Source organism: Neovison vison, chromosome 2 (assembly GCF_020171115.1).
Source record: "Neovison vison isolate M4711 chromosome 2, ASM_NN_V1, whole genome shotgun sequence".
Lineage (NCBI taxonomy): Eukaryota > Metazoa > Chordata > Mammalia > Carnivora > Mustelidae > Neogale > Neogale vison.
Genome location: NC_058092.1, coordinates 39,647,118 through 39,672,902, shown reverse-complemented (window position 1 = coordinate 39,672,902; position 25,785 = coordinate 39,647,118). Strand labels below are relative to the sequence as shown.

Below are 25,785 nucleotides of genomic sequence, written 5' to 3'. Positions count from 1 at the left end.
TTCTTATAGAGTGTGTTCTCTGTATTTTTTTTTAATAAATATCTATAAGGGATTTTTCTTACAGGCCTCAGTTTCAGAAAAAACTTTTCTTCTTTTGTAGAAGAAGGTGTTTATTTATATCTTAAAAATAATATGATTCTTGTAATTCGTCTTATCTCCCCCTCTTTTTTAATCTGTTGGGAAACTCAGATCCAATTTTATAGTATTTGCTAAGGATACTTGAAAACTTTTTGGTTTATATTTCTGTGTACTAATTTTTCTTTCATTCTGATCATATTAATCTGTCTTTAACCACGATTTCTTCATCTATATTTTCTGTGTTTGTTTTTTATGATCCTGTTCAAATATTTTGAGTGAGAGTATTGATGAAAATAGAAGTAAATGCATATGCCTTAATAAACACCTAATCCTAAGAAATCATTTATCATTCTGTTATATTAAGATATATAGTAATGGAAGACTGCACAGACTTTGTACATACAGTGATACAATTTTTTTAAGTAGATGAAAGCATAACCCTATGACTGAATAGCTAGCTATCTGCCTTCTTCCTTCAGGGTCATCTTTTTCTAGTATACTTGGGAGAAAGGGAGGGTTGATTTAATTTTCCCTCCCAAGTCAGCGCATCCTGTTTGCTCTTTCAGTTGGCTGCTTGCTTCTCTCCATTTTCCTCAACTGCAGTTAGATTCATGTGTCTGGCAAAGGTCATTGTCTGGAATTTAGAGACTATTACTGGAATGCTACCTTCAGCAGGAGAGGGGTACAAGGAATAGTCACTCCAATTTACTGTTGATTCTCTCTTTTTTTTTTTCACTATTTTTACTCTGTGGTTTTTTTTGTTTTTTGTTTTTTGTTTTTTTTTTTAATTTATTTATTTTCAGAAAAACATTATTCATTATTTTTTCACCACACCCAGTGCTCCATGCAAACCGTGCCCTCTATAATACCCACCACCTGGTACCCCAACCTCCCACCCCCTCGCCACTTCAAACCCCTCAGATTGTTTTTCAGAGTCCATAGTCTCTCATGGTTCCCCTCCCCTTCCAATTTACCCAAATTCCCTACTCCTCTCTAACGCCCCTTGTCCTCCATGCTATTTGTTATGCTCCACAAATAAGTGAAACCATATGATAATTGACTCTCTCTGCTTGACTTATTTCACTCAGCATAAGTTGATTCTCTTAATTCTCTACAACACCACTGGCACCTGATTCTTTGTAATGACACAGATGTATATAATGTTTCATGAAGTAAGGATTAATTGGAAGGAATTAAATAGATGGGAGAACTCTATATTGTTGGCTAAACATGATTTAGGATGAGTGGGAAAAATGTTAAATCCATCACAGAAAACTGCTCAAGGAAATACTTTAGTTCCTAGCTTTTCTTCTTAGTTTTACTTACTTTCCCTTGAGAGAATTTCTTTTTCAGCTTTTCATAGTAAGAATGACAATATTCTCCACTTCACCCACCATAGGCAAACCTACACTTTACCTGACCAGAAGTTCACCTGACAATAGGATTACCCTCTTGTTCCAACAAGACAATTAGTAATTATCAAAATGCATTTCCAAGCCTATATTACTGAGTCTTAAGAGTACAATTTACAGCAGGAGAATTTAGGCACATCTGCAACACTCAGTCTTGGCTCTCCAACTTTGGGTCCCCTGTCAAGTCTCTCTCTGCTTCCATGAGAAAGACATACAACCTCTTGTTCTTCTATTGGTGTCTCACGTCAGTAACTTATGGTTGTAATGTACACCACTGAAAAACAAACAATAATGCTGAAGCAATATAGTCAATTCATATGAAGGAAGGGAAACATTTGCTTAAAAGCAGTATAATCTGCCAGAATTTCTAATTTCCCAGAAGGGTTTACTGATTTCCTCTTTATGCACACAACACATGTACATCCTTCAGCTTGCATATTACAACCAGGAATTGACTAAATCCTAAGAAATGAGACCTATTACTTTTCAAACAATAGAGTCCTCTATCCTAATTATATCTTTGCTAAATAGAGACTTTTAGCTCTAAAATTATTATGGTTCTTAAACTTTGGGCCACATTAAATTCTTAGTTCAGTTTTTCCTTGCACTTAATCTCTGTACAAATAATATTCTTACATAGCTACTCTGGTCAGGAGGAGGGGTGGGGAATGGTTTAACTAGACAGGGAAAATGTTTTTCTTTATTTCTCTTTTAGGGGAAGGGGCAGGGACAGAGATAGAGGGAGAGAAGGAATGTTAAGCATGCTCCATGCCCAGCATGGAACCCAACACAGGGCTTGATCTCACAACCCCTAGATCATGACCAGAGCTGAAGTCAAGAGCCCATCACTTAATCGACTGAGCCATCCAGGTTCCCAGGAAAATGTATTTCTTGTTATACTATCTGAGATAGTTTTTTGGAAGGTTGCTCATAAATTTCAGTTTCTTGTTTTTTGCTCCTCTAGTTGCTTACAGGTATGTTCTTTTTGTTGTTTAAAATGTCTCTCCAGAGTGTTACAATTTTTATACTATATGGTAAAGTCATACACTCTCTTTTGCTGTCTTGCCTATCAGTTAAGCAAGTAACATGAATGTGTTTCAAGGGATTATTATAATAAAAGAGTTGGTGTTGTTTTTATGAACGCTTATTTTTAGAGGTAGAGGAACCAATATTTACTTGACTCTCTGAGTTTCTATCTTCATATCCAGTGCTATTCTACTCTTATGTCAATTGAAATCATGAACATGTTTATCTGGTTTTCTGGAGTGTGATGCTTTATCAACCTCTTTCTTTGGGCCATTGCTTGCTGTACTCACATAATTTAGTTATGGAAGTCTGTCTCACGATGGCACAAATATGATCTGCTAGAAAGATACGATATATATCTTTCACTCACAGGATATTTGTTTTCATGGTGTCTATGTGAAAGAGAATGGTTTTATGATTAAGTTTGACCTGTGAGGTCTGTTTTTATAATGTCTCTTCCTATCATCTTTTCCATCTCTCTAATTTCCGTTAAAATGAGACCTTCATGAATGTGATCTAGTCAGGAGCCTTATTTAGGGCTTAGTACTAGCAAGCAAAAGAAATATTAGTCTGAGTTCATTAAATGAATGTTAAAAATTAGAGCATCAAGTATACCATACAAACAGGTCTACCTTTTTGGTTATTTCCCTTGACATTTGTAAGAAGTTATAAAACCTTGGAATATGTGGTTCTGTATCCTAGGACTGATGTCTAAACCCCCAAAAGTGGTTGCTAAATAGTGTGTTTGCAAGAATCTATGTAAACTAACATAAATATATTTTTATTAAAAAGTAATTTTCTCTCTGAAAAACTTGTATTAAATATTCTTATATGTAAATTTATTATTGATGCAACAAAATACGTGATGTGAAAAGAAATCTATTTAAATACTCATGACAAAATTTCAAAATTTCAACCATAAGAGTGAAAATGATATGTCTTGACTTTTAAACTCTGTTTTTTTTCCCTCATACAGTTTTTATCTCTTTGAATTAATTTTTGCTTTTTTTTGATTCACTGATGCTCAATGTAATAAATTTGGAAAATATAGACAATTATTATAAGCAGAGAAAAAGCACATACACATAATCAAACTATCTAGAAACACATTAACTTTTTGGCATATTTACTTCTAGACTTTTTATTTACTACTTTATTTTTTGAGCATAATTAAATTTTTTAGCATATGTAAATTTTTATGTTTTGTTTTTAAATAAACCAAGTAGTATCACATGCAATTTTCTATCACTAAAAACTTCATAAACATGACCGTACAATAGTTTTTTTACTATTGGACCATTTCCTTCCTCTTGGGCATAAGGATTATTTTCCATTATCTATTGTTATAAATAACATTGTAGGGAATATCCTTGTATATGAATTGTTACCCATATTTCATTTTACTTACTAAGGATAAATTCCTAGGAGGGCAATTGATAGACAAATGGTGTGAATGTTTTTGAATTCTTTTTTTTTCCAATTTATTTATTTTCAGAAAAACATTATTCATTATTTTTTCACCACACCCAGTGCTCCATGCAAGCCGTGCCCTCTATAATACCCACCACCTGGTACCCCAACTCCCACCCCCACGCCACTTCAAACCCCTCAGACTGTTTTTCAGAGTCCATAGTCTCTCATGGTTCACCTCCCCTTCCAATTTACCCAAATTCCCTACTCCTCTCTAACGCCCCTTGTCCTCCATGCTATTTGTTATGCTCCACAAATAAGTGAAACCATATGATAATTGAATTCTTGATACATAGATAACTAGTACAAAATTTATACTATTTTACTGTCCTATCAGCAGTGAGATGCTTTTCCTTGCATTTCTTGCTTTGGATTGTTTCTTCAGTTCAGTATTTCATATATTAAGAATAATTTTTTTCATCACTTACTTTGAACTTTTACACAAATACATGTGATATAATGCAGTGTTTCAGGACTCTTGTCATAAGAAATTAATTACATTCCAGCAACAACATGAGGTAACAAAAAAGATCCATTTATTGTTTTGGCTCTTTTTCTCAATTTAGCAATCCTCTTTAGTTTGGGTGTGCCAACCGACTGTCCTCTGAGGTCTGTAATGGAAAATTTTAAAAAAGAAGTGGTTTTTTTTTTTTTTTTTAACAATGAAGTATTTCTTACATTACTATAAGCAGTAATGTGGCTTAAACACAAACACACTTTTCTATATGACATGTCCGATTTGGACTTCAAAATTCCAACAGTTTGCTGCTTCTTTAGTCTCCATCCTGGAGATTTCAGGTACAGTGAAAATTCATCCTGGCCAAAATCAACAGTGCACAGAGGCAGCTTATCACAGTAGAAAGAGCACAGACAATGGATTCAACACATTTGGGTTTAAATCCTGATTCTGATACTTGTGAGTTGCTTTACTCTTGATCTGTTAAATTAATCTCTTGGTGACTCAGTTTTCCATCATCATCATCAAACAAATTGTAATAGTTATGAATATAGATTCTATGTTAGGTAGGTCTGAATTGTGAGCCTACCTTTGACTTATTTCACTTACCGTTATACCTTCTAGATCCATCCATGCTGTTGCCAATAAGATTTTGTTCTTTTTTATGGCTGAATAATATTCGTGTGTGTGTGTGTGTGTGTGTGTGTGTGTGTCTGCATGTATCACATCTTTATCCATTCATCTGTCGACAGACACTTGGGTTGCTTCTGTATCTTTACTGTTGTAAATAATGCTGCAATATGTTTAGGCGTGCAAATGTATTTTCAAATTGGTCAATGAAAGAAAAATACCATATGATCTCACCCATATGTGAACTTTAAGAAGAAGAAACAAATGAACAAAGAAAAAAAAAGAGAAAAATTTTCATGTATCACAGAAACATCATCAACAAAGAAACTAAGATACCTAAGACATCAAAGAAGACCCAAAAAATTAGTAAGCATATACTTTTTTGTTGTATTTTTAATAGAAAGGGAGGGGGACAGGCAGAAGAAGAGGGAAAGAGAGAATCTTAAATAGACACCATGCTCAACACAGAGATTGATGCAGGGCTTGATCTCACAACCCTGAGATCATGGTGTGAGCCAAAATCAAGTCAGATGCTTAACTGAGCCACCCAGGCACCCCATGTAGGATATACTTTTATTCAACAAATATTTAATAATTATTTATTAATAATTTAATAAATACCTCTTTGTTCTAAACATAATTGTAACACTTGGAATATAGTAATCAAGTGAGAAAAAAGATAGGAGCACTTATGGGCTTTCCATTCTAGGTATATCACTGGGTCAAAGAGAAGGACAAAAATTAAACATAAATGAGATATATAGAGAAGGCCAAAATGAATCATCATTAAAGTAGGCATCCTTGAGAAGGTAACATTTGAGCAAAGAAAAAGGATGTAAGGAAATATGCTTTACAGATATCTGGTAGAAGGGCATCCTTACAAGTTGGAATAGCTATTGCTCTAAGCCAATGTCCTGTTGGAATCATATCTGGTTCGTTTGAGGTACAGAAAAGAAACCAGTGTGATTAGAACTGTGTGAGCAAGGCAGAAATTAGTAGAAAATGTGGTTAAAGGAGTATGTATGTGGTAGGGTAGCAATGGGTTGGCTGAAGTGATGATTTTGTGGGATCTTGTGGATCATAATACAGACATTATCTTTAACTCTGAAGTACAAAAAATATTAGAGGAGTTTAACAGTAGTTACATGATATGACTCGTATCATAAAATTATTGACATTTCCTTGCTAAAATTAGACATTAAAGACAATATGACTGAATGATATAAACAGGGATCCAGTTTGGAGACTTTTGCTCTAATTTTAGTGGGAGAGATAGTGGTTTGGATTATTATGGTCGCAATTTAAATGGTGAAAGATATTTGAAGATACAGCCAGAGGATTTCCTTCTGGATTTGATATTTATGTATTAAAGATATTTATGTATTAAATCAGGGATGACTTTAGGGCTTTGGCACGAGTATCTGACCTGCAGAGATGCAGAAGGCAGGCAGAGGAGCAGGCTTTGAGAAAGCTGAGGAGTTCAGTTTTAGGCAGGTTAAATATGAGATACCTATCGTATATTCAAATACACTAATAAGTAGGCAGTTGGGATATACGAGTCTGGAGTCTGAAAGAGAAGTCAGGATTGAAGCTATATATTTGGGAATTGTTGTCATATAGAGAGTATTTAGTCATAAAACAGGGATGATACTACTATAAGAGTAAGCATAAATAGAGAAGAAGAGAGGAAAAAGTAGTGAGTTTATAGGGACCTCTAACTGAGAAGCTAGTAAAGGAAACCGAAAAAGAGCAGGTTGTTAGGAGGAAATCCAAGTGTATATTATCTTGGAGTATAACTGAAAAACAACCACGAAGGAGAAGTGAGTAATGCACTGTGAAATATGCTGCTGATAGTTTAAATAAGATGGGGACACAGGAATGATTGTTGGATTTGGGATTATGGAAGTTATTGATAACTTTGACAAATAACAGTTTTAACTGAGTGCTAGAGTAGGCTTTAGAGAATGAGAGAATAATATCCTCAGTGTTCATCAATGTTGTTGCATATTGCATAATTTCCTTCTTTTCAAAGGCTGTGTAGTATTCCATTGTATGTATATACCACATTTTCTTTATCCATTCATCCGCTGATGGATATTTAGGTTGCTAAATACTGCAAGATTCAACTTACATGAGGTATTGAAAATAGTCTGGAACTCCAGCTTCTCTTTCTTCAGCTCAGTGGGTTATATCATTCATTTTACATGAGTTCCTTTGCCTTGCATCATAGTTCTGAAGGTGCCTCCAGAGAGAAAACTTTAGTGATCCCAGGGCTTACCTGATTTGTTTCCCTGTCTCAGAGATCAGCCATGAGTTTCCAGCTCTCTAATGCTGAAGAAAAGCTGTTTTATGTATTTTGTCCAGTGTTCTGCTTGTTTATACTGGGCAGTTAATTCCAGTAGCAGATAGTCTGTTATGGTTGTAAACAGAATGTGCTTGTGTTTTTTCCAGTAGAGACCACAAACTAAGAGAAGAATGAGAGCCCAGGGTACATTCAAGAAAGCCTGGAGAAGGAATATACATTAACGGGATAAGGAGTATTAGTAAGGTGAAAGGTAGTGAAAACATGATAGATCAGTACTTTGAAGGTAGGATAACCATATTATCCAAATCCAGTAAATTTTGAGAGTGAAAGATTATCTAATAATTACAACTAGATAGCAGTCATAAACCAGAACTTTTCTAAGCAAACAGAGACTACTCATCTTTGTGGACATTCTAATGAAGTGAAAGTAGTTTGGTAAGTAGTGTACTATAGTAAGCTTCAAAGAGAATTGGTGGTCATTAGAGAGTAAAATGAATGAGTGAAATTGAAGGGAATGCACTTATTGCAATTATCAAGGTATAAAGTAAGTCTGTATGTGTAGCTATATACAATATAATGGAAGGTAAGATATAGGAGAGATAAAGAGATAATATAGTAGCCAGAATGTTGGGAAAGATTATTTCTGTGTATACTGGAGAAATGACAGTGAGGCCTGAACAGCAGTCATTAAGAAATAAGGAGGAATGACAGAGAAGTAGGGAGATGCTAGCAATAATGAGATAGAGTAGAAAAATAATTAGATGGATTGAAATTCAAAGATGTGTTTGTGGACATAAAAGCTCAATATTATAAGATGTCAGTTCTCCCCAAATCAACCTATTATTTTAACACAGTTCCAATTAGAATCTCCCCAATTTTTTTTCATAGATTTTGACAGGCTAGTTTAAAAATTCATGTGGAAAACCAAAGGGCAAAAATAGGTAAGCCAATTTTGAAGAATAACTAATGGGTATATGTTTATTTTATAGAAATTCATATTTCAGCTAACAATTTTTATTTATAGCAACAGTGATTAAAATAGTATGGCATTGCCATAAAAATAGACAAATAGTCCAAATGGACACTCTGGAAATCAGAAACAAGGTTATTTATATAACAGAGGTTTTATTAGAAAATGAGAATAGTAGGGTCTATTCAATCAATGCTACACATTATCCCCATGTTATATGGATTAAATACTTAAATATGAAGATTCTTCCTCCTTCTCCTTCCACCCTTCCCTCCCCACCACTTGCGTGCTCTCTCTCTCTCTGTCTCAAATAAATAAATAAATCTTTAAAAAATTCTTATTTGAGGAACAGAAAAGCAAAATCATAAAGAGATAAACTTTTGAGTTTGTAAAAATAAGCTCTAGGTGTCAAAAGAATTGGAGTTGAAATTTATGCATTATTCTAGGAAATTAAATTTGTGCACTATATTACATATAGGATTGGTATCCAAAATATATAAAGAATTCCTACAAGCAAAAAGAAAAGAAAAAGAAAAACACCCAAGTATACCAAGGATATAAATAGGCAACTCACTGAAGAGTAAGTGTTAAAGCTTTTCTCAAAAGAGTTGGATTGGGATGAGAAATTTTCTTAGAAATGAGAAAAAGAAGAGAAATCTCTCTCAGGTATACTGGCATGAAAAAGACATCTTTTGCTTCTGATTGTTCAGATGTAGTAATCATATTAGAGTGGAGGGAGAAAAAGCATGAGTTCCGGCATCTTTGTTTTGTTACGTGCTAGCTTTGTGTCCTTGGACAAGTTACTTAACCCTGCTATGTAAGCATCAGTTATTCATCTTTATTTTTTTTTATTCATCTTTAAATTTGGGTTAGTTTTACTTGTTTTGAGGTATTGTTTTGGAGATTAGTAATAGATGTTTCTAAAACACCTAAAGAGTATCTGAAACATAGACATGTATTTGTATTTTTAGCTTAAGTAACCTTATTTGTCAAATGGGTTTGGTGGCACATTTATTTTAGTGTGGTCTTTGTAAGATACAATGTTAAGTTAGCCATATTTCTGATTCATGGGGCAAGGAATTTTTTATTCATGGAAACATTAAGAAGATAGGGTATCTAAGTGTTGATTCACTAAATTCTACACCTGAAACTAATTTTTACACTGTGTGTTGACTAACTGGAATTTTTTAAAAATGTGGAAAGAAAAAAAAGGAGCAAAAAAGATGACAGGATAGCTTTCAATATGCAGTAGATATGCAAAGCTTAAGGAATTTGCATATCAACTATATTATCTTAATTTTTGTGGAAGTATTGCCAACGTTAACACATTTTCATTTTTTCAAGTTGGCTTCTATTGTTTTTCCTTGTAATCTTCGCATAAATTTGAGTTTCTAGGAAGTGCTAGTAAGTCTTAAAAACTATACCTGGAATTACTTGTTTGTATATTTATAATAATGATATACGTAAATATCCATGCCTTTGTATATATACTTTATATATTTGTCCATTATATCACTTATATCAGATACTATTAGTATAATTTAAAGTGATAGCATTCAAACATAAACTTAGCTGGCATTATGCTTTGTATTTTTTTAAACAGGCGTTTTGCTATTAGAGTAGTCATGAATGATTTTCATGTTGCTAAATCCAATAGGCATATTATACCCCTTATTTTAATTTATCTTTCATTTGATACTGTTGATAGTTCACTGTTGGTAATTCTGTTACCTTGGCTTTCGTGACATTCCTCTCTTGATTCTCCTTGTATCTTCTGTTTTGTTTCTTCTGATTCTTCAGAAGTCCTTCATGGGCTTCTCCTATCCTTCAAACTCCTTAAACATTGATACTCACCATGATTCTATCTCACATCTTTATGTCTTATTTTTATATCTCTTTTCCATAGTCCCATTTGTATCTTTAACTGAAAATCTCTCTTGAGATTAAAACACCTGGATTCAACTGCTTTTTGTACGTCACCACTGAATGTTCCATGGTGTCTCAAACTCATCATTTACAAAAGTGAGCTCTTATCTTATTTAAATATGCCTCTTCTATCTACTGTATATCCTAGTGAATGTTACTATTCTCCATGCAGTCATTCCAACTGGAAATGTGGGAGTTATCTTAGACCTCTTCCTTGTGGATCCATTTCTAAAAATAGTAATAATGATAATTACCATGATTTTAATGTAACCACAATTTAGTGATCACTTATGCTGTGCCAGTACTATGCTTGATGCATTATTTTCAGTCTTCACACTAAATTTAGGAGGTTAGTACTATTATCATCTTCATTTTATAAATGAGAAAATTAAATTTGCTTCTTGTTTTACTGCTTCTAAAACCACTTCCTGAATTTCTGTGTGTCCTTCTCTCTCTGCTACTGCATTCAAGTTCAGTCTACTATGTTAAGTTGCCTGACAATGGTGGTCATCTTTCAACATGTAGCTTTGTCCAGAGTCCTGCACTATTTAAGTCTGTCTTTCACACGACCTGTTTATTTATTTCTATAAATTGCAAACCTGACTTTGCTACTTCATTGCTAAAGCCCTTAAATGTTCCCTATTCCTTTAAAGTCCAGGTTTCTTAGCCTGGCATATGGTGCTCTTCATGGTATGGCTTCTATCTAGTTTTCTTTGCCATAAATAATTACTGGCCTTCTTGTAGTGTCCTGCAGAGACCATGTTGTTTCTTACCTCCCTGCATTTTGCTTGTTCCTGTAATGCCCTTCCAATACTTCTTGATTTGGATTAAGTTCATGCTTTGGAGTCATACTGCCAGGGTTCATATTCTACTCAACTATTTGTTTTGTGACCTTGGACAAGAAATTTTATGCTCAGTATTTCTTAGTTGCCTACCTACATGACACATATAACCAAGCTATTGAAGTTTTGCTTGACAGTTAGAAAGCCCTCTATAAATGTTATTTTTCTTACATTAATATTTAACAGATATTTATTGTGTACCTATGATATGCTAGACACAGTTTGGGGTAGTCAGGAGTCAGCGTTGAATAAAAGTCAGGGTTCTTCTTTTCTGGGGAAGCTTATGTTTTATTATGAGAAGAAAGTCAGTAAATAGGAGAAAGTAAACAAATAAGGTATTTATAGAAAGTGGCACATGTTACCACAGTTTGTTTATCCAGTTAAGGGGTTCTACAGATGTTTCCGGTTTTTGGAAATTATAAGTTAAACTGCCATAAAAATTCTTATACTTTTTTATGTTTGTGAATATAAGTTTTCATTTCACTTGGGTAAATACTTGGGAGCAGGATTGCTTGGTCATATGGTAAGTATATGTTTAACTTTGTAAGTAACAGCCAAACTGTTTCTTAAAGTGGCTATATTAGTTTACATTTCCATCAGCAATGTATGAGAGTTCTAGTTACTGCATATCCTTGCCAGCACTGGGTATCATCAGTTTTTAACCATTTTTTTAAATCTTATTGATTCTAATAGATGTGCATCTGTATCTTCTGATTTTAATTTGAATTTCCCTAATGACTAAAAACTTTGGACATCTTCATGTACTTATTTGCTATCTCTATTTATTCTTTGATGATGTACCTATCCAAAATTTGTTAGTGTTTTAAATTGGATTGTTTGTTTTATTACTCAGATTTGAGAGTTTCTTGTATGTTCTAAGTATAAATCATTATCACCTGTTTTGCAAATATTTCCTCTCTGACTGGGATCGATCTTTTTATTCCTTTAGAAGTATCTTTCACAGAACAAATTTGTAGTTTTTGTAAAGTCCAATTATTTCTCTGTTATGGATCATGCTTTTGATGTAAATTCTAAGAAATCTTTGTCTAACTGAAAACCACAAAATTTTCTCCTATGTTTTCTTCTGAAACTTTTGTGGTCTTAGGTTTGAAATTTAAGTCTATGATTGATTTTAAATTAATATTTACATATGGTTTGAACTATGGATTGAGTTTTTTTTAGAAAGTTGTTTTTTTATGTATCTTTTGTGTATGGATATCTATTGCAGTACCATCTGTTAAAAAAAAAAAAACCCTACCATTTCTGTATAAAATTATTTACATCTTTGTTTTAAATCAGTGGACATTATATATGTGGGTCTATTTCTGGATTCTATTTTGTTCCATTGAATTATATTACCATCATTTCTCCAGTTCCACACTATCTTGATATCTGTAGCTTAATATATCAAGTCTTAAAATCAGGTGGTGTAAGACTTTCAACTTATCTTTTTCCAATTCTTTTGGTTATTCTAGCACTTTTGCCTTCTCACATAAATTTTAGAATAAGTTTTTTGATTTCTATAAAACAAAGTCTTGTTATCCTGCTGGGATTGTGATTGGAATTGTATTGAATCTTTAGACAAGTAGAAGAAATTGGCATATTGACATCTTAACAATATTGTTTCTTCCAATCCATGAGGTGTAAAAATAAATATCTTTCCACTTATTTTATGTGTTATTTGATTTCTTTCATCAATTTTTTTTATTTCTAAGTTTTTTTTTTTCAACAAAGAGATGTCACTTATGTTTTGTTAGATTCATGCCTGAATATTTCTTTTCTTTTTGGTACTATTGTAAATAAAATTATTTAAAAGTTTTTAATCGCTAATTGTTCTTTGTTAGTGTATATTAATATGACAATGACCTTATAATCTGGATCCTTGCTAAACTGACTAATTTCTTTTAGCAGCTTATTTGTTGAGATAATCTGCATAGGTAACTACATCATCTAGGAGTAGAGAATGTTTATATATGCATGACTTTTTTTTTTTTAAATTCAGAAACTTTTTCTTGTTGTTTCCACAAGCTATGGGCCACTATTATAGTGATGAATAGGAGTAGTGAGAGTGACCTGATAGTCTTATTCCACATTTTAGGGGAATGTTTCCAGCCTTTCATCACTAAGTATGAACTTACTTAAGATGTTATGTAATTTATTATTTTTTTTTGTAGATGTCCTTTATTAAATTGAAGGCATTCCATTTCACTCTGAATTTGCTGATAAGTTTTAGCAAGAATGGAGGTTGAATTTTGTCAAATGCCGTTGCAGCTTTTAAAGCAAAGCATAGTCACAAAATTTCACAGTTGGAAGTAATATTACCTTAATGACCATTTCCTCATATCTTAAGCCTGCATATTTGCTGTCACTTAAAAATTATGTTCTTAGAGTAACATGATGATTCTCTATAACTAAAATATATATAGCTGCAGAAGGGACTTTACTAGATTTTCATTTATTTATTTCATAATATATACAGTAAACCTGTGAAGTAAGTATGATTAAATTAGGCAACAAAACTGAGACAGATAGAAGGTTAGTAAGTAGCTGAAAGTCAGCAGTCTAGCCACCTATGACAACTTTATATTCTCCTAATATATTGTGTTCTTTTTGTCTTTTATCCTTTGTATCCATGTTTCTAGAATACCTTTACACTCTTCATCTTTGAAACTTTATATCTTTTCTTATATATAAAAACCCTGAGGTTTAGAATGATGAAATGAGTCACTCAACATTTTACATTTAGTTATATGGCAGAGCTAATAAGCTTACAGCTCAGATATCTTGACTTCCATACTAGTTCCTTTGCCCCTTTACTAAGGTCTGCTCTGGTGTTCATTTTAAATATAGTTTCATTTTCTTTTCTTATTTTTGTCTCCCATAATGCGAATGTCTTGGGGACTTTGCCAATGCTTCTCTGGTAATGTTGTACATATAGATTTGTGGCAAACAACTTTCACTTTCAAAAATTAGTATATCAAACCTAATTTTATACCAAGATTACTCTTGTCTCATTGATTCTATTGCTCTACTGAATTACAAGTAGAGTGTAGAATAATTGCTTTTGGATTGATTATAATAAATTTTTCTAAATGGTTTTAAATTTGTAGTATTTAAAGTGATGTTGATATAATCCAGGAATTTTCTTTTAAACATTTGGAAATAATATATTGTTAATGTGTAAAACACTAGTGTATAAATGGACTGGATAAATGGCAACCAAATATGGAAGCATTTTCTTTTCCTTTTTGTTCTCTTTTCATTTTCTCCAAAGATAAAAAGTTAATCTGTAAAATATAGTATTTGATGATCCAACAATATTTACTGTGTCATATTTAAAAAAACATGTCTGAAAAATAACTATGTTTGGTTCAGGGTATTTCACTTCTGTATGTAATTGATATTCACTGATTTCTCTTTTTTAAATTCCTTTGGTCAGTTGATCGAATATACTTTATTACCCAATTCCACTTCAAAACAATGGAAGAAAGTTGGGAGCAAAGAAGCTGAGCTACTTTCTTTTACTGAATTCATCTGAGTATGTAATGAATGCTTAGATTGGGAGTATGAAACAAGTAAGGGAGAGTGGAATTAAACATGCCTGAATTTAAATTCAAGCTTAATAACTACTCAGTAGTATTGCTCTCAGCTAGTTACTTAACCTCTGAGTCTCATTTTGCATACCAAATAATATTATTTCAAGGCATTGTTGTTTATATTAAATGAAATAAGTACATTTATTAATTTTCTTTGAAATTAAGTAATGAGCATGTGGTAAAGTCCCTGACACATGGTTTACTTCAGAAAACATTTGTTAAACTTTTTCAAGAAGTATTAAGAACCTGTTGTTATATGCCAGGCACTATGCTAGGCACTGAAGATATAGTGGCAAAAAAATGTCTTATAAGTCATTGAGTTTATATTTTAGTGAGAGAAGCATAAACGGATAAGTAAATGAACCTACAAAATATTGTGTTAGTTTAGTGATATGTTTTATGAGGATGGTGAGCCTTATCACTCCTCTAAATTATAATTTTAGATTCTAAGGTAGTAACACTCACTGTCTAAATCTTGCATATACAATTAAGGCTCAGAAGATTCTCCAAGCATCATAGAACACTGTTGCAGTGTTGTTAACTGATAAACAAATAACTGAGTCATTGATGAAAAATGGGAGTATGACTAGGGAGAGTAGTTATTTATTCAACACACATGTTCATGACCCACTGTGAATCAAGGCATTTGCATAAAGAAGTCCCTTTTTGCACTAATGGGACATGTGCTCTAGTAATGAGGATGAATCAAATATACAAAAAATGTAAATCAATGAATAAAATAATGTTTAGTATTAGAAATGGAGGTAAAATATTATGAAAGCTTACCATTTTTAGTTGGGCCAGGGCTGAGGGAATGTTTAAAGCAGGGTTATAGAGAGAAGATGTTACTAGACCTGGTACTCAGAGCTAGTCTCGAATAGGAATATTCATCTTAGTTGAATAATTATCATAAACCTGATATGATAGCCAGAAGCTTCAGTTTAATAGGAAATAAGTGGTAAAAACAATAAAATTGTATCATGGTGTCAATTTATGTAAAGCAAAACATATCTTTCCATTTTCATTAAGATTGCAAAGTTGGCCATAGAGTAGGGAAGTCATATTTTACCATTTATTGTACTTTAACATCAACATTCTGTGACATGATATGAAGTGGTTACTTGTTTATAAGGAAAACTCTTGTATGAGTTTCACTATGAGGAATTTTGTGTTGGATTTTTTTTTTCTTTTAGTCTTTTTGTGTGGTTTTTAACTGCTAAACAATTAAAGAAGTTCCAAATTTAGACTGGAAACTTATTGTGACATAAACTTATAAATATTGCTGGTGCAATATAAATAAAACACAGATGTAGAAAGTGAAAAAGATCTTTATGCAAATGAAACTCTGGGTACTAGAAACAGAGGATCTTAGACTAGATGAGTCTTAAAACTATGGGTTGTTTGGCTGATACACTGCCAAAGGAATGAGAGATTGATATTTAAATTTTATGCAAAGTTTCATGGGTAGTCTAAGCCTTGCTTTGGCAGAACAAAAGCAATAAAATCACAAGGAAAAGGCACTGAAACTTGTAGGCTTTGATTTGCTAAGTGTATGGAGAAAGCTTTGAAGTCTAACCAGATGAACTGTGAGAAACTCCCATAATGTTCCGGTATGAATCTGGAATGGTCCATACTGCTTGGAACCTGCCTATGTTTGTGTTCACCTTTGTTTTTATTTTTTTTAATTATTTTTTATTCTTTTATTATTTCAGTGTTCCAGGATTCATTGTTCATGCACCACACCCAGTGCTCCATGCAATACATGACCTCCTTACGCCTTTGGATTTCAACTAGCTTATATTCAGCATGCTGTAGAGTGACAAACTAAATGCTGATGACTTTTTGATCTTGAAATCCAGTTTCACCTGATCAATGTTTCTAGCTGTCTGCTAGATGCCTCCATGTCAATACTGAGCAACAACTTGCCCCAGAGTCTGTATCTTCCTTTTAGTCTTTTGGTTTATTGCATCACTGTTTATTTCACTACACAAACTAGAATTTGGGGGCTTTGTCCTTGATGATTCATTTATTATTCATGCTATACCCTCAATTTGGAAAGCTTTTCTCTAATTCTCAATTTGCCTGGCTAACCAGTCCTTTAAGATACAGGTTAAAAGTCTCTTCTCTGAGTAGCTTCTCCTTACTTCTATATTATGCTCCTACAGCTTTTGTGCTTTTGCTAACACAACATTGTTATCACAAGCTGTAACTGATGGTTCGTATGCCTCTTCTCCCACTCCTCCAGGATTTTTAGCTAATTTATATTAGGAACAGAAACTTGATGATTTCTTATTTATATTTCTGCAAAATGGAGCTTGTTATGAGGAATTAATGAGCTTATACTGGGATAAAATGTATCAAAAATACTTAGCTATTATTATTATTACCATTATTAATATAAAAATACTATTATCTTGATTTTCCCAGTATTTGATAAGATACCTGCCTTTAAAAAATGAATATGTTAATAAAATGAATGTATTTTGCAACTATTTTTGCATTGACACCATGGTACTATGTCATTTTTGCCATCAAGACTCCATACTTTTTGGGGTATCCACACTTTCCTTTTAGGTTTATCTGCTTCTCATGTATATGATTTATTTGCCAGAATCTGTACCTGAACTCAGAGGCCTGTACATGTTTTTTTCTTTTCAACTTAAAATTTATGTAGGGACCTTGGACCCAGTGAACAATGATTGCATACAGATAAGATGATGAAATTCAACATTGAGATAACACAGCTGTTACAATTATCTGACAAGGATTTTAAAACAGCCATTATAAAAATACTTTAACAACCTTTTACAGCATACCTAAATGGGAAAATGATAAGTTTCAGTAAAGAAATAAAAACTGGAAAGAGGAACTAATGAGAATTTTAGAACTGGAAAGTATAATAAATCAAATTTTAAAAAAATCCAAGGACTCAACAGAAGAGAGAACAGAAGAAGAAACAGTGAACTTGAATATAGAACATAAAAATTCCCCATTCTGAACAAAGTAGGAAAAGTAAAAATTGAACAGAGCATTAGGAACATGTGGGAATATAACAGAAGATCTAATATTTGTGTCATTGGAATGCCAGAAGAAAAGATGAAAAAGATTGGGGCTTAAAAGTATTCAGACTTATAATAGGTGAAAAATCCTCAAATTTGGCAGAGACAAACCTATAGATTGAGTGAACCACAAAATGGATAAAACCAAATAAAAATATGGCAAAACACATAATAGTCAAACTATAAGGAGAAAAAAAGTTCATTATCTGTAATGAAAAAACAATTTGATGACAGAAGATTAATCATCAGAAACCATGGGAGTCAGAAGGAAGGGCTTAAACATTCAAGTTCTGGTAGAAAAGAACTGAACTGCCAACTCAGAATTCTGTATCCAGTGAAAATGTCCTTCAGGAATAAAGAGATAAAGCATTTCAGATAAAGTAAAACTAATATAAATATTTGCAAAATGGCAATATTGGCTAAAGAGGTTTTCAAAAAATGAAAAGAATATGATAAAAGAATGAACCTTGCAATTAGGAAGGGAGGAAAGAAAACAACACAAAGAGCAAAAATATAGTTGCATACAATAGATTTTTCTACTCATAAATATTTTTAATTATGTTTGAAAGTGGAAATATAAATTAGAACATTTTCTAATGTGGGTCTCAAAGCATGTAGAGGAAATACTTGTGATAATTGTTATATAAATGGTAGAGGGTGAAAGTATGCAAGGGGTTGTAAAGTTTTTAAACATTTTACTCAAATTGGTAAATGTTGATATCAATAGATCATGATAAGTGAAATATATATATAACATATATATGTCATATATATATATATATAGCAATACCTAGAACAACCAATCATAGTTAATCAAAGAGATACATTCAAACACACTGTAGATAATTCAAATGGCATTCTTGAAAAAAGATAAAAGTCTAAATCATCAATAAGAATACATGAAAAAAGAAACAAAAAAATGAAATACCGAGATAACTAACAGAAAACAAAATAAAATGGTCGGATTGTGCCATAGCATTTCAGTGATTACATTAACTGTAAGTGGTCTGAATATGCTAACTGAAAGGTAGAAATTGACAGTGCTAAAAAAATTGTATACTGTTTACAAAACTGTATACTATCACTTCAAATATAATGTTATAGATTGATGGAAAACAAAACAATGGAAATACAAACCATAGAGACACCAATCTGAAGAAGGAATGGATATATTAATGTCAAAGAAAGTAGACTTCAGAGCAAAGAAAATAATCAGAGAGGGACTTTACATAATGACAAGTATCAGTTCACCAAGGAGACAATAAATGTGTATGCACCAAACAGCAGAGCTACAAATGGTATGAAGCAAAAACTGATAAAAAAAAAAAAAAGGACTGCAACTTACCAAAATTTGTTGAATGCAGTTTAAGCAGTGCTGAGAGGAAAATTTATAGTATTAAAAAGCTTATTGTTAGAAAAGAATAAAGTCTAAAATCAGCAATATAAACTACTATCCTGAACAATCTAGGTAAAGAGGAGCAAAATGAACCTAAAGCAAGCAGAATGTAAGAAATAATAAAGAGAACAAAGCCATATAAATTGAAAAGAAAATACCAGTAAAGAGAATTGATACAACAACAAAAGCTGGTTCTTTGGAAAGGAGCAAGAAAAGGTTAAAAAAAAAAAAAAAAAAAAGCTTCTGCACAGCCAAGGAAACAGTCAAGAAAACAAAGAGGCAACCCACAGAATGGGAGAAGATATTTGCAAATGACAGTACAGACAAAAGGTTGATATCCAGGATCTATAATGAACTCCTCAAACTCAACACCCACAAAACAGACAATCATATCAAAAAATGGGCAGAAGATATGAACAGACACTTCTCCAATGAAGACATACAAATGGCTATCAGACACATGAAAAAATGTTCATCATCACTAGCCGTCAGGGAGATTCAAATTAAAACCACATTGAGATATCACCTTACCCCAGTTAGAATGGCCAAAATTAGCAAGACAGGAAACAGCATGTGTTGGAGGGGATGTGGAGAAAGGGGAACCCTCTTCCACTGTTGGTAGGAATGCAAGTTGGTGCAGCCTTTTTTGGAGAACAGTGTGGAGATTCCTCAAGAAATTAAAAATAGAACTTCCCTATGACCCTGCCATTGCACTCCAGGGTATTTACCCCAAAGATGCAGATGTTGTGAAAAGAAGGGTCATCTGTACCCCAATGTTTATAACAGCAATGGCCACGGTCGCCAAACTGTGGAAAGAACCAAGATGCCCTTCAACGGATGAATGGATAAGGAAGATGTGGTCCATATACACTATGGAGTATTATGCCTCCATCAGAAAGGATGAATACCCAACTTTTGTAGCAACATGGACGGGACTGGAAGAGATTATGCTGAGTGAAATCAGTCAAGCAGAGAGAGTCAATTATCATATGGTTTCACTTATTTATGGAGCATAACAAATAGCATGGAGGACATGGGGAGTTAGAGAGGAGAAGGGAGTTGGGGGAAATTGGAAAGGGAGGTAAACCATGAGAGACTATGGACTCTGAAAAACAATCTGAGGGTTTGAAGGGGCGGGGGGTGGGAGGTCGGGGTACCAGGTAGTGGGTATTATAGAGGGCACGGATTGCATGGAGCACTGGGTGTGGTGCAAAAATAATGAATACTGTTATGCTGAAAATAAAAAATAAATTAAAAAAAAAAGAGGAGGAAAAAGATGGCAGAGCATTAGGAGACGCTATTTTAACTGGACCCCTGAATTAAGCTAGATATTTTCCACACCATTCTGAACACCCTCCAAATCAGTCTGAGATTTAAGATGATATATCTGGATCTCTACAAACAGAATATCTCTTGCAGTTGATCTCAAGGTATGAAGCAGGGAACTGGAATTCCCTGGGCAGATATTAGAAGATAAATGGATGTGGCGAGGGTAGGGGGGGGGGGTGTAGTTGCCATAAGCGCCTGAGCCCGGAAGGTGAAATCGCACAGGAGCACAAAAGGGGACTGGACACAGACTCGCAGAACAGCAGTGGCAGGTGAAAGGACTTTAGGGCAGCTCCCCAGACTGCAAACTGTAGCTATAGGTATGTGAGTGCGAACTGGGGGTGGCTGGCAGTTTTAGAAGCACAAAGGGCAAAGATGTGCTTGGGCCCAGAAGTAAGGGCTGGGAGTGCTACTCTGGGGTGCACAACCCAGGATACTGATAGGGTGGCCTGGAGAGCTCAGCGAAGATCAGACTGTGATCTCTCTGTTCTGAGACAGAGGTTTGGTTACAGTCACTTCTGCTATGACTCTTGGAAGATATACAGAGAGCCACCAGGGAAAGCTGCCAAAGAACAAAAGCATCCAAAACCAGATTTCACTGAGCCCATCCCCCCCCGGGGGGCAGGGCAACTCTGCCCAAGTAGGGTTACCTGAGTAGCAGCATGGCAGGGCCCTCCCCCAAAAGACAGGCTGGAAGAACAAGAGGCGGACAACCCTAAAGTCCCTATAAAACAGGTGCATCTTGCTTGGGTTGTGGTAAATAATTTGGACTGTACATTCCCTTAACCACTCCTCAACAGAATGATCAAGAAGAGGTACCCCCCCAACAAAGGAAAGATTCAAAGATTGTGGCCTCTGTCACAGAACTAATGGATATGGGTATAACCAAGATGTCAGAAATTGACTTTAGAGTAACAATTATCAAGTAACAATAATCAATTATTAACGATGATATAGAATCTCTAGGGGCAGAAATCCGATCTAATAAGGCCAAACTTAAAAATGCAATGAATGAAATGCAGTGTAAGCTGGATATGCTGACTGCCAGGTTCAACAGGGTAGAAGAATGAATTAGTGAGATAGAGGATAAGTTGATAGAAAAGAAGGAAATTGAGGCAGCATAGGATAAACAAATTAAAACCCAAGGAATTAAACTGAAATTATTAGTGAAAACACGAAATGTTCCAATATCAGAATTATTGGGTTCCCTGAGGGGTTGGAGAGAGGTCTAGAAGATAGATTTGAGCATATTGTAGCTGAAAACCTTCCCAATCTGGGGAAGGAAGCAAGCATTCATGTCCTAGAGACAGAAAGGACACCTCCCAAGATCAATAAGAACAGACTGATGCCACAACATATAATAATACAATTTACAAACCTTAGATCCAAGGAAACAATCTAGAAAGTGATGACAAGAAAGAGATTTCATACAAACAGAGGGAGGAACATCATAATAATGTCAGACCCATCCACAAACACCTGGCAAGCCAGAAGGGGCAGGCAAAACCTGTTCAAAGTACTAAATGAGAAGAACATACAGTCAAAGATACTTTATTCAGCAAAGCTGTCATTTAGAATGAATAGACAAGGAGCTTCCAAGACTGGCAGAAACTGAAGGAATATGTGACCCACCAAGCTGGCCCTGCTAGAAATGTGAAGGGAGGTTTTCTAAAAGGAGAAAGAACCCAATAGAGCAGAAATTTACAGAGACAATCTATAGAAACAAGGATATCACAAGCAATGTGATGACAATAAGATTTTCTCATTCAATACTCACTCTCAACCTGAACAGCTTAATGCTCACATGAAATGGCATACAGTTGCAGATTGGATAAAAAGACATGACAGCTTCATGTGCTGTCTACAAGAGACACATACTGAACCTAAAGATTCATCCGGACTGAAAGTGAAGGGATGGTGAACAATTTTTCATGCTACTGGACCTCAGAAGAAAGCTGGGGTAGCAATCCTTATATCAGACAAATTAGATTTTAAGCTAAAGACTGTAGTTGGAGATACAGAAGGACACTATATCATTCTTAAAGGGTCTATCCAACAAGAGGATCTAAGAATTGTAAATATCTATCTCCCCAACTTGGGAGCAGCCAACTATATAAGCCAACTGTTAACCAAAATAAAAAGACATATTGATAATAATACACTAATAGTAGGAGAACTCAACACTCCTCTCTCAGCAACAGACAGATCATCTAAGCAGAAAATCAACAAAGAAACAAGAACTTTGAATGTCACACTGGACCAGATGGACCTCACAGATGTCTTACAGAACATTCCACCCTAAAACAACAGAATATTCATTTTCCTTGAATGCACATGGAACAATCTTTAGAATAGACCACTTGCTGGGTCACAAATCAGGTCTCATTCCATACCTAAAGATTGAAATTATTCCTGCATATTCTCAGACCACAATGCTGTGAAACTGTAACTCAATCACAAGAAAAATTTAGAAGAAATTCAGACACTTGGAAGCTAAAGACCATCCTTCTCAAGAATGCCTGGGTCACTCAGGAAATCAAAGAAGAACTTAAACAATCCATGGAAACCAATGAGAACAAAGATCCATTGATCCAAAACCTATGGGATACAGCAAAGGTGGTCCTAATGGGGAAATACATAGCCATAGCCATCCCAGTCTCACTCTAAATAAATAAATAAATAAATAAATAAATAGAAAGAAAAAGAAAAAAAGAAAGAAAAAAGAAAAATCCTGAATACACAAGCTATCTTTACACCTCAAAGATCTGGAGAATCAACGAGAAATTAAACCTAACCCATGCATGAAAAGGGAAATAATTTAAGATTAGAACAGAGATTGGTGAATTAGAAACCAGCAAAATAATAGAACACATTAATGAAACTAGCAGGTGATTCTTCAAACAAATTAATAAGATGGATAAAACACTGGCCAGACTTATCCAGAGGAAAATAGAAAGGACCCAAATTAATAAAATTATGGATGAAAGGGGAGAGATCACGACTAACACCAAGGAAATAAAAGCAATTATCAGAAGTTATTGTCAACAGCTATATGACAATAAATTAAGCAGTCTGGAAGAAATGGATGCATTACTGGAAACTTATAAATTACCACGACTGAAATGGGAAGAAATTGACAACCTCAGTAGACCAATAACCAGTTACAAGATTGAAGCAGTGATCGCAAACCTCCCAAAAAACAACAGTCTGGGGCCTGACGGATTCCCTGGGGAATTCTACCAAACATTCAAAGAAGAAATAATACCTATTCTGATTAAGCTGTTTTGAAAAACAGAAGGAAAACTTCCAGACTCTTTCTGAGTCCAGCATTACCTTGATCCCCAAACCAGGCAAAGACCCCATCAAAAAGGAGAATTTCAGACCAATATCCTGATGAATATGGATGCCAAAATTCCCAGCAAGATCCTAGCTAACAGGATCCAACAGTACATTATAAAAGGATTATCCACCACGACCAGGTATTTATCCCTGGGATGCAGGGGTGGTTCAACATTGGCAAATCGATCAATGTGATAAAACACATAAATAAGAGAAGAGACAAGAACCACATGGTCCTCTCAATTGATGCAGAAAAAGCATTTGACCAAATATAGCATCCTTCCCTGATTAAAACTCTTTGGAGTATAGAGATAGAGGGAACATTCCTCAATCTCATAAAAATCCATCTGTGAGAAGCCCATGGCGAGTATCATTCCCAGTGGGGAAAAGCTGAGAGCCTTCCCACTGAGATCAGGAACACAACAAGGATGCCCACTCTCAGCCACTGTTATTCAACATCATACTGGAATTCCTATCACCGGCAATCAGACAACAAAAAGAAGTGAAAGGTAGTTAGATTAGCAAAGAAGAAGTCAAACTCTTTCTCTTAACAGATGACATGACACTCTTTGTGGAAAAATCCAAAATCTCCACCCCCAAATTGCTAGAACTCATACAACAATTCAGTAATGTGGCAGTAGGCAAAATCAATGCACAGAAATTTGTTGCTTTCATATACACTAACAGTGAAACTGTAGGAATAGAAATTAGGGAATTGATTCTATTTACCAAAGCACCAAAACCGTAAGATACCTTGGGATAAACCTAACCAATGAGGTGAAGGATCTATACTTTAAAAACTAGAGAACAATTATGAAGGAAATTGAAGAAGACACAAAAAGATAGAAAACCATTCCATGCTCATGGATCGGAAGCATAAACATTGTTAAAATGTCTGTGCTGCGTGCATCCAAATATTTATAGCAGCAATGTCCACAATAGCCAAACTATGGAAAGAACCTTGATGTCCATCAACAGATGAGTGGATAAAGAAGATGTGGCATATATGTACAATGGAATACTATGCAGCCATCACAAAACCCTGAAGTCTTGCCATTTGCAAAGATGTGGATGGAACTACAGGGCATTATGCCAAGAGAAATAAGCCAATCAGAGAAAGACAATTATCATATGATCTCACTGAAATGAGGAATTTGAGAAATAAAACAGAGGGTCATAGGGGAAGGGAGCAAAGAAAGAAACAAGATGAAACCAGAGAGGGAGACAAACCATAAGAGACTCTTAATCTTGGGACACAAACTGAGGGTTGCTGGAGGAGAAGGGGGTGGCAGGGATGGGGTGGCTGGGTGATGGACATTGGGGAGGATATGCTTTATGATGAGTGCTGTGAATTGTGTAAGACTGATGAATCACAGACCTGTGCCCCTTAAACAAATAATACATTATATGTTTATAAAAAAATAAATTTCACAAGAAGCCTATGCTTCCCAGAGCAATCTATACTTTCAGTGCCATCCCAGTCAAAATACCAATGGCGTTTTTCAGTGTGCTGGAACAAACAATCCTAAAATTTCTTTGGAATCATAAAAGACCCTGAATCGTCAAGGAAATGTTGAAAAAGAAAAACAAAGCTGGGAGCATCATGTTGCCTAATTTCAAGCTTTATTATAAAGCTGTGATCACCAAGATAGCATGGTACTGGCACAAAAACAGACACATAGATCAATGGAACAGAACAGAGAGCCCAGATATGGACCCCCAACTCTATGGTCAACTAATCTTCGACAAAGCAGGAAAAAAAGATCCAGTGGGGAAAAAAAGACAGTCTCTTCAATAAATGGTACTGGGAAAATTGGACAGCTATATACAGAAGAATGAAACTTGACTTTTCTCTTACACCGTACACAAAGATAAACTCTAAAGGGATGAAAGGCCTCACTGTGAGACAAGAATCCATCAAAATCTTAGAGGAGAACATAGGCAGTAACCTCT

At 34.4% G+C, this 25,785-nt stretch overlaps 1 protein-coding gene across 3 annotated transcripts in view; it reads left to right on the top strand.

Annotated features, from left to right (window-relative positions):
• LOC122899951 (BEN domain-containing protein 5) overlaps positions 1–25,785 on the top strand; it is a 1,721,330-nt gene that overhangs the window by 379,857 nt on the left and 1,315,688 nt on the right. The window lies entirely within an intron of this gene.